We start from the raw sequence: 17,275 nt of genomic DNA, 5'->3' as shown, positions 1-17,275 counted from the left end.
TAATTCTTTTAGTCTTTCTGAAGGTTCATCAGGTATTCCTGTGACAGGGTTTAATCTTGGCTGAGTTTAATCTCATTTTTGCATGCAATTAATCCATTTAATGGGTATTTTTGTAAGGGATTAAAGAAATGTTAGGTTGAACTACCCATTTCAAGTATACAAGAAAAGGTGGTCATCTACACAGTCTGCTGGTCATGTAAAGGCAGAGGGCAAAGAAACAATATGCTGACCACGTTCTTTGAATTTCTGTTTCCTACGGCTTTGGGATTTGGAAGCTGGTACTTAGAGCAACTCCAGCCATCTCTCCCTTGGGCTCTGTGCAGCTCATATTTTACAGAACAGGAGATGGTAGCTGGCAAACTTAGTTGACTATAAAGCTACTGTAATATTTAGGACAGCCTTTATTAATACTAACTGGTTTCAGTGAACTTGCCCTGAGTTGTACTAGCTAGATATCCAACCCAGTAAATCCAAAAGTGTGACTGAGGGAAGCTATTTACTGATAGTTGAGTACAATTGTCTCTACAGTAGCAAGTGATGTGGTGTAAGAGTAGCAGATCTGTTGAGCAAAACATTTGGTACTCAGGACCACTCTTTGCCCTGCATGTACTTTGGGGAGTTTTCCTTCAGCCTTTCTCTAGTCTTGTGTGAACTGAATGCCTCTTTGTGCTCTGACCACATCTTCTGGTTTAGTTTCGTCCAAAAGGTACCTACTTTGCATCTCTCCAGACCACTGAACAACAGTGAGGTTGACAGCGAGATTCACATCAAAAGTACTATCCTGATCTGAATTAAACTACTAGTGAAATGCATCCTATGTCCCAGTGAATAGTGCAAGTAGGTGATGCCTTAAGTGAAATGCTTTTCTTCTGGTAACTGCAGAGAAGCCTTCAGTACCATTAGATGTCAGTATCTTGTCCAGATCAATAATTTCTCTTAAATACATATAGCTTGACTTTTCCCTTGTTTAAATACCATTTCAAGTTTATTGCTTGCTAGGATGGCTTTAAATCACTTGAATTTAGACTTTTTGTTGTACCTGAGGCTTGTAATACCACACCATAAATGTACTCTGCTACCCACTGTCTTTAGAGCTGAGAAACAGTTTCCTTTCCAGTCTTTTTTTATGAACTGTCTCTGACTCTTTAGTCAACTTGGTCAATCTCTATTTTCCACTGACCTGTAAATTAGAAGGGAAAATAAAATATGCAAAGTTGATGCTAAAATACCATGACATACTTCACTGGTTTACTAGGGAATAAACAAAGGACAGAGCTTGCCTTTTATAGATGCAAGCCTCTCTGCGCCAGAGTCTTATAATCTGCCTTTGCCAAAGTTTCATTACACACTCAGTGTTTATGAGCCAGTGGAATCACAGCCTCAGTTAACTTCCATCAAAAAAATAAATCTGTGTTTAAGTACCTCACCAGAAGAGATTTTCCATCATGGGGAAGCTGTCACAAAGGAATCAACTATAAAATAACATATTGCTGATGAATACAGATATTCTGCCTCCTGCCAAAAGGCAGTATTTATATATAGACATTTCTGATCCATCATAGCAAGTACCTTGCTCCATCAATGCCGAGGACAGTAGGATAAGTTCTCATGCCCAGAGCTCGCCTGAATACCTAGAAAAGTGTGATTAAAATCCCAGATCTCAAAACTGCTTGAATGCTGCAATAGTCTGGATCCAGTGCAGTCATGAGTGGGAAGTGAGGGACCATCTGAAGTTACTTGGACTGGGAGCTCAGGATGCCGCAAAGCCAGTGGGATAGTCCTATCAGCCTGTCTACTGACTCTAACGTCATATACCCAGTAAACTTCACACACTGGAGTCCCTCCTATAGCTCAGAGTGCCATAAACCCCAGTTTTATTACTGCCATTATTCCCAAGAATATTTTTAAAAAGTTGCCAAAGCTGTACATTTACACGAAAATTGCAATAGCTGTACATAGCCACTCAGAATTAAGCTTACTTTCCTCCATTTAGCAAACATTTCTTCTCCCTCTTTTCATTACCACTCTGCTTCAGATGCAGATAGAACTAAGGCTGTGGTTTAAATTCAGCTTGGCTTCCCAAGCATAACACAGGCTTTGCCAAAACCTTGAGCTGGCAGAATTTTTCAGGACAGGCAGAGAATTTTAAGACAATCTGAGCAGCTCCGTTTTCAAATGCCTCTTTCCCAGCTCCCCATACAGTCATTTCATGGCTGCCACCAGCTGCCTGAAAGCACTGAGGTTTGGCATGTCAGGAGGCAAGCGGCAACAGTAAGCAGGATCTGGCAGGCAGTAAGATGATGTATGTTTTGGAGTGCTTCGTGCTGACCACTGGAATGAGCTAGAGAACAGAGCTTTAATCAAAAGCCACTAGTCTGGAGCTATTTTAAAGCTGCCTCAGCAGCTCACCTGGCAATAGCCTTACACATATGCCTTATTATTGCAAAACATATTATCCTACTGTGCTCTGACTGTGCCCACAAAATTATGGTGATAACTACCACTGTCAGACTTCTACTGCTGAGTACTTCTACTACTACTGCTGCACTTCTACAACTGAGTGCTAGCTGCAGAGGTATTAACCACAAACAGTCTTTGAGTGTGTTACCTGAGCGATCAAAAAAGATGATATGATTAAAAAACCCTCCAAGATATTGCTAAATCTGGAAGAATTTACATCTCCAAACTAAGATACTCAAGGCTCTGTTAAAGTGAAAATCCTGGCCACAGCCCTAGTAAAGGAAAACAGTGAGCTTTTAATACATATTTAAGTTCCCACGTGACTTATGTGATTTCATCCAACCTCGTGCTTACTGTTTTAGGAATTTCGCCCACTTACAAGCTTCCCACCACCCCTTGCTCACACCAATTCCAGTAGAACTGAAGGATGTTAGATCCCCATACTGAGCTGAAGCCATACATTGTAGGCACTCAAACAGCAACAGATGGCGGTGCAGATGGCTAATTAAATACCCCCAAGCTCTGTCTAGCCTATGGACATGAACAAGAAACAGATGTTTTTGCAGATTATTTGACATTTCTTGCAGGATAATATTGTGATGCTGATCTTGTGGTTTGTATTTACATGCCTGTTCTTAAGATCAGACATCCATACTTCTCCAGCAATAGGCTCTGACTTCTGACATTGGAAACTGGGTTTCATGTCCCTGCTCTGTTGGAATCAGCCAGGAGTCTGAAGCAATGTCTCCCACATATGAACTGAATGCCCTAAACACAGTGCTATTGGCTTGTCATTTACTTGTAACCTTGCAGTGCCCTGGCACTAACCACAAAGAAGGAGTCCCAACCTGATGAATGACAGTGTATGGGAAAAGGAGGGGGGAAAACTGGAAGATGATAGTGATAAGCATAACTGTTATTAAACAACATCGCAGCAAACTGGCCGACTGGGAGGAAACTCTCTCTGCAGCTTTCAAGGCATTTCCAAAGGCACCCAGCTGTCCTAAGGAGTTTTCGGGACCTTTGGTGAATGCAGGAGGACCTGGGGTTTGAATTTGTGCTGCTCAACAGGTTCACAGGGCCATGTTTCTTCCGTTATGAAAAGGTGCTTCTGCCTGTCAAAGAGGTAACAACTACTGAATTTGGCCCCACGCTTTTCCTCTATACCCCACTAACAACATGGGGCCTTGTGCAGATTTCATTTTTGAACTTTCCAAAATGTGCTTTATGTTTTCCCCTTCTCTTTCAAGAGCAGGTACTAAAAGATTGATGATCTCCAGGTGGTATAGACTAGCATGACCTATGTTAAACTGATTTTAAATGAAGCCATTTCAGTTTACGCTAGTCGGGAGCCTGGCCAAAATCCTACCCCAAAACGGCCATTGTTCCATTTTGGCACAGTTGCACTACTGTGCTTCTCCAGATGATTAATGTTGGTGTTGGTTCCATTCTTGGAGGAAGAAAAAAGAAAAGAGGAAAAAAAGAATCTTTTCCTTTCTTTAGATTCTCAGTCCAGAACATATATTTTCTGAAAATTAATAAGCAGGGAACCATGAATGTCATGACTTGTTTGTTGGTCCTGGGCTATCCAGACCCCTCAGTGCAGGCAGGGGGCACGTGTGTTCCTACAGAGAAAACTCACATGCAGACAAACATTAACCTCTAACATTTACATCTAGGAGATTAGGTGGCTGCTGTCCTCAGTAATAAACATGAAGCATTTGACACTAGCAAGTGCCAGACAAAGTATGTGACTGATTTGCGGACGATAAGCGTATCTCCAACGGCAGTAACTGCCTCAACTTACCCAACGCATTCCCTGCCCAATTAACATCCTAACTGCACACACATTGCCTAAAAGATCTAGAGGGCTTGACAAGGGATTAGATTAGATAGCTTGGCGTTATTTTTATCGTGATCCTACTTGTGTTGTGTCTTCCCTCTATAAAGATATGCTTAACAGCATTGTCTGGTAGGGAACAAGCTTCAGTTTGTTACTGTTGCCTCCAGGTTAATTTTTAAATCTTGACAAGTGGAAATAGGGACACTCCTAAGTAATAGTTATGCTCTAGACTATTCCCTCACGCTAGGCTAGTAAGCACATAACATACTATAGAAATGCTCGCAGCAGAGTTGCCTAATAGAACGGCACTGGGCTGGGGTCTCCTTTTCCATGTTGCGTACCTGTGCAGATGAAAACACATGAGTACAAACTGGAGGCTGCTTTGAACTCCTTCAGAAAACATGGACAACACACACAAACACCAGGGCAGTCCACTGGGATTCCTCCCTTGTGGGACATTCGCTTGGCATCATTCTAGGTTAGATTCAGTTAACATCCCTGCAAAGCTCTCTAGGAACTAGAGACTCTAGGAACTAGATTAGTGCAAGATCAAAGCACCTCTCAGTCTTTAGTGCATTTAATCTTGCCATCTCTGTGAGGTTTATGTGCAATTATCCCATTTTACAGACAGGGTAGGAAGCATAAAGACTAAGAGACTTGACTAAGGTTGTGCAGGAAGCCTGTAGGAGGATGAGGTATTGCACTGGCTAACACCACCTCCTGCGTGAGACACCGTCTCCGGGGACATGCTGGAGGTTTGCCTTTACCACTGCAGCGGGCGCTGAAACCCTGCTAAAGACAAGGAGAGAGGAGAGTCCCTGCTGACAGTGCCGTGAGCTCCCGTGCTGCATTCCTACGCATTCTCCAGTGCTGTATGAATGCATCTATGTTACACAAAAGGAGAAGGAATGAAGGGAATCATATGGGAGGGTTTACAGCTTCAATCAGTTTGTTTATGGCACCATGATAGGATGTTACTGAGAATAGTGAGGCTCTTCCCTCTGGGAAACCTAAAGATTGCAGCACTCTCCCCTGCCACGAGGGAGTCAGACCCTGTGGGATGGGCAATCTTGAGGGACCCCAACGGGCTGCAGGAGCTTCATTGATTAAAAATAATAGCTGATGCTATTTCAGCATCTTTGATTCTAAGACACTGCGTGCACTAGAACAGCTATGCTAAAAATCATACCTTACCCATTTCTGACATGCTGACACTTGAAGAGCTGAGCTCCATGCCGAGCAGCACGCCACACCGCTCTTGCCGAGGGAAGGAAATGTGGTGAGAATTAAGAATGCAATTACTCAGCCTGGAATTTGACCAGAATGCAGAGAACAACACCCAGCTGCTTACAGAAAAGAGACTCATTAGATCTCTAGTTACAAAACATGGAAAGATTAAAAGAAAACCCAAAACAATAAGCTTTTGATGCTTCAAGGCAAGGACTGCAAGTTTTCTCTGAATGCCACAGCTCTTACCACGAATCATTCAAATTTGTAGTTGCAGTACTTTCTGAAGTGCTACCCGACGACACCTCGGGGCCGAGCTACAGCACAGCCCCCACCAGCAGCACCACCCCTTCGTCCCACCCGCAGGCAGGGAAGAGCCTCGAAGCCTTACATGCGAGAGGCGCCCTGCTTCCAGCCCGCTCCCCTCGAAGCTCGCGGGCACGTCAGCGTCTCCCGGCAGGGCTGCGCAGAGCCGCGGAGCGCATCCCGGAGCGTCTGTATCAGACTGGGTAGCGCGGGGCCAGACCAGACTGCTCATGCCGCTGTCACTGGCTCTGCCTTCGGTCTGGGAACGGGGTGCTTAAAATTGAAGACTTCTGCACTGGCACAGCCTGTTACTGGAAGTTTCCCACCTCTTCAACATCTCTGTGTAGAGGAGCATAACCTGGCTCCAGTAAAAGAAAGAAAAAGAAAACCAAAAAACCCATGAGGCAGGCTTGCAAACATCTCTTTCACTGAAGTGACAGGTTAACATTCATAAGTGGCTAGAAAACTGAACACTGGTATAGGATGAGAAGACAGCACACGTCACAACTTCCATGGTTAAATAACATGTCTTCTACGGTCAGCCTTTCTTAGCATCTGAAGAAAGCACTCTACCTAGTTTTTTTTCTTTTAAAGAAAACCAGAACAAAAACAACCCAACTCTGCTAAACACACTTTTGTAGTACCCATACATCTCTTTACCCTTGTCCTCAGGCGTGCAGAATCTCCTTGGGAAGCTACTCCCTTACATCAGACTACATCATTGCCTGCTCTTGGAAGCAGGAGGCTTTCAAAACTGCTGGGGGGGTAGAAAGGCAAAAAAAGTTATTAGCCTTTTCAACTTTTTTTTTTTTTTTTAAGGGACAAAAATCTTCAGGTGTAACACTGAAATTACCAGCACCTTTTCTTGTCATTTAACTCAGCCAAGAGAGCTCTTATTGCAGCAAATTAGCCGTGCAGATGGGAGCAACGCTAGATTCCCGTTCTCCTCCTTTGTGAAACACAGGCAATACCAAAAGACCAGCTGCAAAGGAGGGAAGAGTGTTAAAGGTGCTTCTTGTACACTCAGCCCACAGAGAAATCACTGAAAGGTTTCTTTGTTCTTCCTCCGAAACGCGTGGAACTAGCCGCTGCCCAAGGTGCGACACCAGCCAGATCAGCCTTGGGGTGAGACGGCTTCGCCGCCTGCCACCTCCTCATGGAGCACAGATGGCTTCCTGCCCCCGTGCTGTTCCCTGCTAGAAGAGGACTGAGACGTGAGTCTTCGTCATCAAAACCTCTCCCCTTCTTTCAGAAAAACACCGTACAGCATGAAAGTTTGGTTTCTTTCTCCATTCAGAAAAAGCCAGCTGGGGCCCCGGGGAACTTCAGCAAGCAACAAGTAGCAAGCAACTACTAGAAGCATGGCTGGTACTAGCACAGGCAAGCAGGTATTTATTTCTAAAATGGAGCATCTATTTTAAAAGGACATCTCACGAAATAACTGAGGCTTTGGTCTATTAATAAGCACCAGAAGTCAGAGATTTGCTTAGTCTCCAGCTTTGTTCTCCATTAGATTTTAGGGGCAGACCAGCGATTTACATACACCTGCTACTTACTGTTCTCCAGTCTCCGTCACTTACCTTTTTTTAGCGTGAAGGTCTTTAAGAGTGCTGGAGTCAAATTCTGAAATCTCTTCCTTCTTTTTTAGCACTTCTGGCCCAGAACGTAACGCTCTGTTTCCCAGCATACACTCTGATTTCCTCAGGAATCTGCTGAGCCCAACAAGGTGCTAAAGATGTTTCCTCAAAAGCATTCAACATGACATACTGCTACTCTGGGCCTGCCTTTCAGGCAAACTGCTCTTGTTGAAGGACTCCCTTCTCCTTACACACCAAATTTCCCCAGGAAGGAAGTCTAAGCACCCTGATTAATGATGGAAAAAGTTACAGCACTTAAGGATACTTTAGCTGTAGAAACTGCAAAGTATCTCAGGGCCCAGATCATTCAAAGACTAACATGCAGTACTGTAATTTGGAGCAGACTCTAAAAATGTTGTGCATGCAAGCAAATATGATGCAAACAAGTCCAAAGCTGAACATCGAGAGAACACACTTATTACCTGGGTGGGAGAGAAATACACAGAGGCTGACTTAGGTTGTTCTAAAAGTCTTTTTTCTACTTCCCTTTCAAAAGGACCAGCACCTCTTTAAAGCCGTTTGACAGCTTTGAAGATTGAAAGCAGAGCGCTCTAATGCATGTCTAGCAGCAGTCCGGGAATGCTAGCAGGATGCAAAAGCTCTACAACCAGACAGGGACTATGAAGAGAAGTGGCCAAATATGGTACTGCTTCAGCTTCCAAGAATGCCTTAGGTGGTGCATGCACCCGAATAGCAGCAAGTTTTCGTCACCACACATGAAAACTGGATTATAACAGAGAACCTCTTCCACGCAGCTCAGCTTTTTACCCTGCATTTTTACAGCAAAAACTACAAGTGTATTTTAGGTTTTGGGGGTCTTGTTTTGTTTTGTTTGGAAGCATTGGCTTGGAAAGCGCCCCAGCACAATAGCTAGAGCAGGTTGCTTCAGCACTGGAGCAACTGAAGCACTGCCAGAAACTCCGTCTGTTGGCACCCAAGAAGGAGCAAGTCTGCCCAGCCCTGTGCTGGGGAGGGTTTCACAGCTTGTGCCGAGCTCCCTGCTGCTGCTGCAAGACAGCCGCTGGCATCCAAGGCAGCAGGCAAAGGCCACTTGGGATGGTCAATGCTTCACTGTGGACACAGTGGATAAGTTAAAACGAGGATGGAAGGAGTGCATCGTGTGGGAGTGTGGTCCAGATGATTCTGACAATGGAGAAAAGGGTTAATATCTTCACTTTTACATATGATATGGGTCTGTGCCTGCCTTATCGCGATGATGATTTGTATCTCTGAGAAAAGTCATTCCTGACAAGGAGGAGTACACAGACTTGGTGTTAGCTTCCTCCATTTGTCCTGGGTACAGCTGGATTTCACACAGCAGCAGCTACCCAAGTTAGCCCTAAATAGGGGATTGGACACCAGATGCACTCATACAAAAAATGAAATTCTTTGGAGGAAAACTTTCCCTTCTCTTTGTTACAGCTAATGTTGCAGGTTACCACAATTGAGAAATTTCCACAATTTTGTTTGCTTTTCATGATGCGAGCCATTGAATTCTCAGCCAAACCTTGCAAGAGTGAGGAAAACCACAATAGTTTAGTTTGAATTTGAGAGACAGGAGAAGGAAGCAGCTCTCTGTCATTTCACTTCCAGGGTCTCGTGCCTCTACACGACACTGCAGCGTTCCAAGGAGATTTTATAAAGAATTCTGTTAAGCAGAACTGCCTGCAACAATTTGAAAACTAAATGAATAGAAATGATTTTTTTGTCTATGCCTACAACACAGTTCAGTGTTTTGTGCCAAACTGGATGTCAAGGTGATGCTTTAAGAGTGTTTTTTCTGTAAGCAGAATATGCACAAAGAACATAGAATCAGAGGAGTCTCTGAAATAACATGAAGCTTCAGACTGTTCATGGAACAGGTAGTTTTCCCAAAATCCTAATTATCTGAGGCTCCTGAAGAAGCATGCTTCCTGTTTTTTTTTTTTTTTTTTTTTATTTCTCCCCAGGTTATAGGAAAAAGTTCTCCACAGGCATAAGAAATAACCTGTTTTCCTGTGTTCCTGCACCTGATGTATAATAGTTGTACCTGCTGAAGATCTGTGGATTTTAGGGGTGTGAGCGCAGCTCTTCCCCCGAGGAGGGGCAGGAATGCCGCCCAGCTGTGCCCCTTGCTGCCGGGTGGTCGGATAAGCGTTGTGCCAGCTCTGTGTTTAAAGGCGGCTATGTTCATTGATGGATCTACTTAACTCGCTGTCTTTAGGGAATGTAAATAAAGAGGAAGCGAACAAGTTAAAAGATAATCTAACAAGAGGCAAAACTAGCATTGACATTCATCCCATTTTCCAAATAGTTATGTAATCATTTTTATTTCAGGGCAGTAAAGAAGTGCTTAAATTAACCCTTAATATCACACTCTGCTGAGAAAAGTGGGTGCCATTATCTACACTCAGTACAAAAACAGAGAATCACGGCAAGAGCCACATACCTCAAAGGTATAAAACAATTCAGCTCTCAGGCTTGAGAGCTATAGGTTATTAATGGAAATTTTACACAATGAAATAGGGACAATTTCTGCTTAGCACTAGTGACAAGTAGAGGGGAAAATCTTGGCATATTTCGGCAGAGGCATAAATTCCACCCAGCTCTTTGTTCTTCTGTTTCCCACCATTTGTTGAATTCTTCCTGCTTTCCATGATTTATTTAAGAGATCTTACAGATGTTTTAGATTTCTTCTGATCACAGTTAAGCACTACTTACATTGTTTTTTTTAAACAATATGCAATGTATAATTTTGTATTAAGCTCCATTTTTCCAAAACCTATGTTCCCTTGTGCCTTTTGTTCTCATATGTTACCCATTATAAAAATGAACTTGTTAACCAGAAATTATTCCACAAATATTTTTAAGCTTCGTTCATTCTGTCTGTCTTCATACGTTTCACCTATCTTTATAGCAAAAGGGTGCTACGTGGAACTGTGGTCACTAGTGTATTTGCAGTCTCACACTTGGCCTGTGATAAACTGAGATATTTATGAAAGACTGTGACACAGTTCAGCCTTGCTCACTTAGAAGAGCCGAACAGTAGCCGTGCTGTGGGATCAGGTGGTGGAGCACAAGCAGCAGCTTTTCCAGGCATAGAACCAGCTCACATCACAAGACAGGAATAGGAGAAATCAGAATCACTCCCTGGAGAAAAAGCAGAGCAAAGAATATTCCTACTGCTTTCCACTGCGTATCCCTACAGCTGGGCAGCGCAAACAGCATCTGGGGCTGTGAGCTGGCTCCAAGGAGCAGCATCTGTCTCCGCTCTCCCCGTCCAGGATGAGGTCCCCGACTCCTGCGGTCGGCTGTAACCCAGACCCTGGCTGGAAGACGCCGCGTGTTTCGGACTGCCGCGCTGCCGGAGGTGCTGACAAACCAGGGTGGCTCTGAGCTGAGGCAAGACACCGCGAGCAGCATTAGCAAAGCTAATTGGGCTTGGGAGGCTGAGCTGGCCTGTGAGCAACAGCTGGGAGGAAAGTACTCCGGGAATCTACCAGATTGTGGTGATGTTTTCCTGCTTTCTTCCTTCCTCCTTCCTTTCGGTCTCTCAGCTCCTTTCAAGCAAAGCCAAGTTAAGTGGTCCCAAGCACCCATATGCCAGAAACACCAGTTAGGATTGATAGCAATTACATTTCCTTTTCTCTTACATTCAGTCCACAAACAAGGAAGAAATAGAAAAAGGCAAGTTTCATCCCAAATCACTTCCTGTGGATCAAGCACTTCCTCATCAGCTCGCTGCTTTCCTGTGGGCCAGGAGAGCATGAGCAGAGGAACACCAGCAGGAAACACTTTCCAGCAAAACACTCCCACAGTGACTGAATGCAAAGACAGCTGAAGTAGATCGTTCAGCTCAGCCATATGGAAGTGTCAGCACTGGCTGGCATGGCTGGGCAGTGGGGGCACCCCAGAAGAGCTTGACAAGAGCCTTCATGTTCACAGTCAAAGCATCACCAGAACAAGGGGAGAGAGAGCCCGAGATTGCACAGTACGGCATGTTTTGTGTTTCTACAAAGAGCTTTTCTGTTCTAAGCTGAATCTTGTCTGCAACAGCGTTTGCACAGCAGGCAGAAGGTTGCCTTGCACCCTGGGCTGCGTTCCCTGCTGAAATGGTGCGATGCAACCAGAGAACGAAGCCACTGAATTGTCCTTTAGGGTCTGGTAAACAATCGAGGGATAACAGATGTTATCTTGTCCCTCAGAAGAATAGGAGTCACAACCAGAGAATCTATGGCATTTCCATGGGAAGAGGCCACCCTGCTTTGCAGTAAGGTTCAGCCATACCTGTACCCCGGCTGCAGTTTACTTGTAGAGAGACTGTGGACGAGAAGTTTGCCTGACATTCTGGGAGCAAATAGGACCGAGAAGATTTGGACACCAGTTGTTCTCCATTGAACGTTATTCTAAACTATCCCTCAACTATTTATCTGCAGGGTTCCTGCGAGCATCTGTTTCAAATGATGCTTATAGAGGGTGTGCTGCTAACTCATCCAAATAGTAGGCCTCCTGCAAACCTTTATGAGGTTATAGCAAACCTTTAGGAGGTTGATGACTGCTACAAGCAGGCATTTTCTAGACCATTTTAAATGTTATTCTGGGTGCTGGTTTATACCCTTAAGAAATTCTTACTGTGCTGCTTATAAGAGCAGCCGTTGACCCAATAACCTTTATTTTTGTGGGATGAGGCAGTGGTCAATTCCCACTCCGGAAGTGCAGCAGGCTGAGCACAGCGTGAAATGAAGGGCTGAAACTCCCAAGTCAGCGTTTTGTTTCCATTCCACGGAGGGTAAGGTTTCAAACTGCAGAACAGTCCTTTAAATTTTCTCTTTTATGAGGTCAGGCTAAATGCTTACCTTTTATATAAGAAGAGAGGGGGATCTCTGCCAGAGTCCGCACTGGGCTTGCTCTTGTTTTGATTTGTGCTTTGGTCAAGAGCTCTGTGCAGCAGGAAATGCTGCTTTCACCAGCAGCTCAGGCTTTGCTGGAAAGCAAACGGGGGCTGCAGCAGCACTGAAACAGTTCAGCAGCAGCAGAGACTCTTGGCTCCAGCTGCACTCTGTCTGGCAGCTACATCACTCAAACACCCTTCCTTTCCACCCAGTCCTCAACTGCAAGTCTCTGATTTGAGCACTGCCCAACATGAATGAAGGAATAAGAGAAGAAAAATGGCTGGAGAGTTGGCCAGGCCATGGGAGAAGGGTAAAGATGTCCACATAAACCTGATGGGAGGCAGTGAAGAGCAGTTTACAAACACCCAGGACTGGAGGGGAGGAATCCTGTAGGATATTATATGCAACCATTTCCATCTTCTTCCTTTAATCGACTGCAGTTGACTAGACAAGAAAAAACAACTCCCAGCACAGTCCACAGGGTCCTCCAGGAAAGTATTGGAAAGTCTTTCAAAACTGTTTGACTGGATGAGAGCACCAGAAAGCGTCCTGTAGCGAGCAGTACTGGCAATAGCAGAGAAGCAAACTGGATGAGTCGACAGCCTTGTGCGTGCGCCGGCTTGACTGTGGGCACAAGCAGGGCCCTCAAGTCTGGCTGGGAAGAGTGCTTTAAAGATACAGCAATCAGCAGAAATGGCTTGGACACTAACTCAAGCACTGTAGAGCCGTACTTGTTCCTGACCTCGCAGTGTCTCACACGATGCACAGTTAAGAAACACACCACTGTGAAATCCAGTCCCACTTGAGAAAGCCCAGCAGTGCTCTGGAACAAACTGTGCTCCCAGAAGGCTTGGATCAGTTCTGCAGCCTGCAGTGACCTACAGCATTGCTGAGATGGTTCAGGCCGATCAGCCTGGAACCCTCACCCTGCTTCCCACCACACACCTCAGTGACAGCTTGGAAGGGGCAGGAGCAGAAGGGACATGAGGTCAAACCCTTATTGTGACCGAATAAGCCTGGTTCTAAGTCTTATGTCAAAAGCAGGCAGATTTCTTTCCCTCTTAGCCATACTAAATAGACTGGCCATGAAAATCTTGTTATGATAGTTGTGAATTTTTTTTCCTGCCTAAACTTATTCAGGACCAACATAATAATACCTCTTATGCCAACACCTATCTGGATTTAAATAACTCCCTCTCTCCCACCTCTACACTTATCACCTTCTTTTTATGTAGACTCTCTCTCAGACTCTTAAGCTAAACAAATAAAACACTTCTCCCCTCTGATCCCAGGACAGACTCTCCTTTCCCTTCCATTTCAAAATTTCTACCCTTAGAAATGTTGCGCTTTTGTATGCTCAACATTTCTCACCACAGCAGAGTTCTTGTAGAGAGGGGAAAACCAACAAACAAACAAAAAACCCCAATCCACCCCTAAAAAGTCACCGGGGCACTTGGCACTGGCCCTAGGATCAGTGCCAGGGAGCCAGCTCGGTTCCAGAGCTCCCGGGGCTCTGCGGAAGCATTGGGCAGAAGAGCTCCCAAGCGGTTTGGAGCAAACAGGAGCCTCTTCCTTTGAAAACCCAAATGAGACGACGGGAACTTGCTGCCCGAGCAAGGGGCTGCACGTGAGACTGGACAGAGAGCTGCTAACTCAGTAGCTTTTTTCCCGGGACTGTGTAACACATGCGGCAGCTAAGCTTCAGCAGGACACGAGATTCCTTCTCAGGGCTGCAGCATTAAGAATAGTCTGTTTTTAGTCCAGAGGGGAACAAAATCAGAGGAATTTGATCCCAAGTAGCGAACCAAAAAAATGCCAGACATTTTCTGAATGTCTGTGTTATTACAGGGACCAGCCAGGGATGAGTTATTTGTCTTTGAGCTATACAGCTGGTAAAGTTCTAAGAAATGAAGTCATGGCTTTCAGCATGCCCCGGTTATAGCAAGCGTTTCTGTTTGAACTCTAAAGGTGGCCTTGACTCCAAGAAATGCAGGAAAGTCAACAGCCACCACCCACTTGTCTGTAAGATCAAAAGGGACTCAAAGCAACATCTGAGCTTACCTCATTTTCAACATGATCCTGTAATTCAGCAAACGAGCCCTGCTTTCACCATCAGCAGTGTCACCACAGGTCTGACTTACCCCTTCAACACTTGGGGAAATTTGTTACCAGAGCCAGACTGTCCCAGCAACACGGGGCAGTTGTATTCTGAGGGCAGCAGCCTTCGCTGTACGAATGCCACGGTTCATTTGCACTGGCGGGGAGCAACTACAGATAGTACAATCCCAGCTTAGAAGAAAAGCTCTGAATCAAGTGTCCAGTGTTTTCTTTCCTACCTCAGTTTATGTACTTCTAGAGATTCTCTGGGAATTTGAAGGTAACCCAGCATCTCCTGGGTGCCAGCATTTACCTGTCACAGGGAATTTCAAGCACGTCCCCCCCGTCCTTACCCTGTTTCTCCTTGTAAGGCAGTAGAGATGCAGCGGCATCTTTCAGAGTGTCTACAGCAGGGCGAGAGCCATCACCTCATCGCCTGCCCTCTCCTGTTGCTCACAGTGGTGGTGTTTCTCCAGCACACAATTTTGGCTTGTCTGTGCTGTGACATTTAACTCCTTCTGGCCACTTTTCCAGGACGTAATCAAACGCATCCAAAGCCACACTGACATCTCAATTCCACTGCAATAATGAGACCCACCAGACCTTAAGAGAGACCTTTCAGCAAAACCCAGAGAAGCTACTTAATCTGTGCCTGCTTTACAGCCCCAGAAGCATAGGCAACTTTCTCTTCTGTATCTGAATAGCTCTCCCTCCACTCAAAAGGCAATTATTGTGTTAGCACGTTTAGTGGGGAGGAGGAAGGGTGGGAAACAGTAGAAAGGAATACGTGTCATCTTCATCTACTGACATTATCTATCTACTTCGGGACTAAACACTGAGAACTCTGCTGCTAGCAAGTACTTTTGAGAGAGGACTGTAGGTTAAAGGTTCTCTTTTTTGTGGCTGTTACCCTTAAGATTGGGAATAAACATGCAGTTTAAGAGATGTTCAGCAGATTTAGAGTTTTTCCAGGTCTAGGAGGGGAGTAGGAAACTGCTTCCGGAATGAAGTTTTTGCATCTAGCCTCTTTTTAGATAAAAATGCCTCGGACGAACCAAAATCATATAATAAAATGCAATCTTGGTAATGAGTTTCCATTAAGAGCAGCTCAGATGATTTGGAAGAGATTGGAGGTGACTCCTGAAGGTAACCAAAAAAACCTCTCTGTGGCTTGAACAGAAAGACTACAGGCTCTGAAAGCATCACAGACACGTCACAGCAGTGGTTTGGCTGCCAAATTGCCCTAAAGAACATTATCATCACTGAGTGGCAGAGGGCAGCAACTGGCTTGAGCCAAACACAATAGAAAGACCAATGAAACTTTTACTGAGATCTTTTGAACTAGTATACTTTTTGCACCATTTTCCTATGTGGAATTATCATCTCAGTAACACAAATGCCTGATCAGAAGAGAGCAATGTTAAACTGAAGCTCTCAGTTTCATTTTTCTGAGGCAAAAGGAATCATGCTTGGAATCGTGCTGGCACACAGATATTAAGCCAAAATCGTTAATGATGTCACGAAGCAACAGCTCAGCCTAGGCTTGAAGACTATATCCACTTTGTTTCTTAACACTCCTCTGTCTTAGGTCAAAACCCAGATATTCCCACAGTGACTGGACTGCTTGAACTCACTGCATTTCAAATCTAATAGAATATTCAGTGACCATACACATAAGGACGCCAAATTCTGTTCTTATAGTGAAGCTTCACAAATACAGGGACCGAGTCTGCTGTCACTAATGTCAATTGATAAATATCACTGCAGGATTTGATCTTAATTTGCAGGAGATACTGTTCCTGATTTTGGTAATAAATATTAAGACCCCTGCTTTCTCCCCAGATATATGACTATAGTTAAGCCTGCACATCCTGACACATACTGACTTCTTTCAAGGAAGAAAAGCCATCCACAGGCACATAAAAGCAGGCAAAAACAGATTAGGCCAAAACCAATTACAAAAAAAGGAACCAAAACATTTAGCTGAAGTCTCCAAAGACTAACGAGACAAAAGTTCAGTCTAGGCTTGAAGAATATACCCATTTTGCTTCCTAACATGCCTCTGTCTTAGGTCATAACCCAAATATTCCCACAATGACTGCCTTGCTTGAACTTGCTATATTTCAAACCCAGTAATCTTTAGATTGTTAGTAAAGCAATGTATTTTCCCCCTCTATAAAACAGGCAAGAATATGACATGTATAAGCATTTAGCATGTGCTTGAGGCACTAAACATTTCACATCAATTTTGCCATATATGCCACTTCTTTTAATACAGCTCACAATCTGCACAGAAAAAGCAGAACTAAAAGCTTGGACTGAATCTAGAGAAACTGTCCTAGCATTTTTAAAACGTAGCGTCATTTCAACTCTCTTACTGTTAAAAAATGCAAACAAAAGATGGGTACTTAGAAGACACAAAATGCTCAACCTTATATAGCTGAAGGCAAAGAGTAAGTAATTGCAGACAGACCCAGAAATCATTAATGTGGTGGTGTTAGCGTCCAAGTCTCACACAGCTGCAGATGACTAAAGGCATTTGTGAGTAAACTTCAAAACTGGTTCTGTGGCTAAACTGTCAGACTGGAGGCCTTGGTGTCTCAGCATTTTCATCATATTTTGCAGGCCGCTTTGGTAAAGTAAGAGGCCTATTCTAATAAGTTGCGAGAGCTTTGTCCAAAGTATTAAAGCAGCCACTTCTCTTGTAGAAAAAGTCAGAGAAAAATGCAGAGATAAGTAAAAGCTGGAAGAGAACTGAGGCTGGTGCCTTAGCAGAAGCGGTTACAACATGAAGCGAAGCCAAGGCACTGAGCACGGATTCTTGCAGATTAAAT

This window comes from Apteryx mantelli, chromosome 15 (genome assembly GCF_036417845.1).
Source record: "Apteryx mantelli isolate bAptMan1 chromosome 15, bAptMan1.hap1, whole genome shotgun sequence".
NCBI lineage: Eukaryota > Metazoa > Chordata > Aves > Apterygiformes > Apterygidae > Apteryx > Apteryx mantelli.
Note: the sequence above shows the minus strand (reverse complement) of the source record.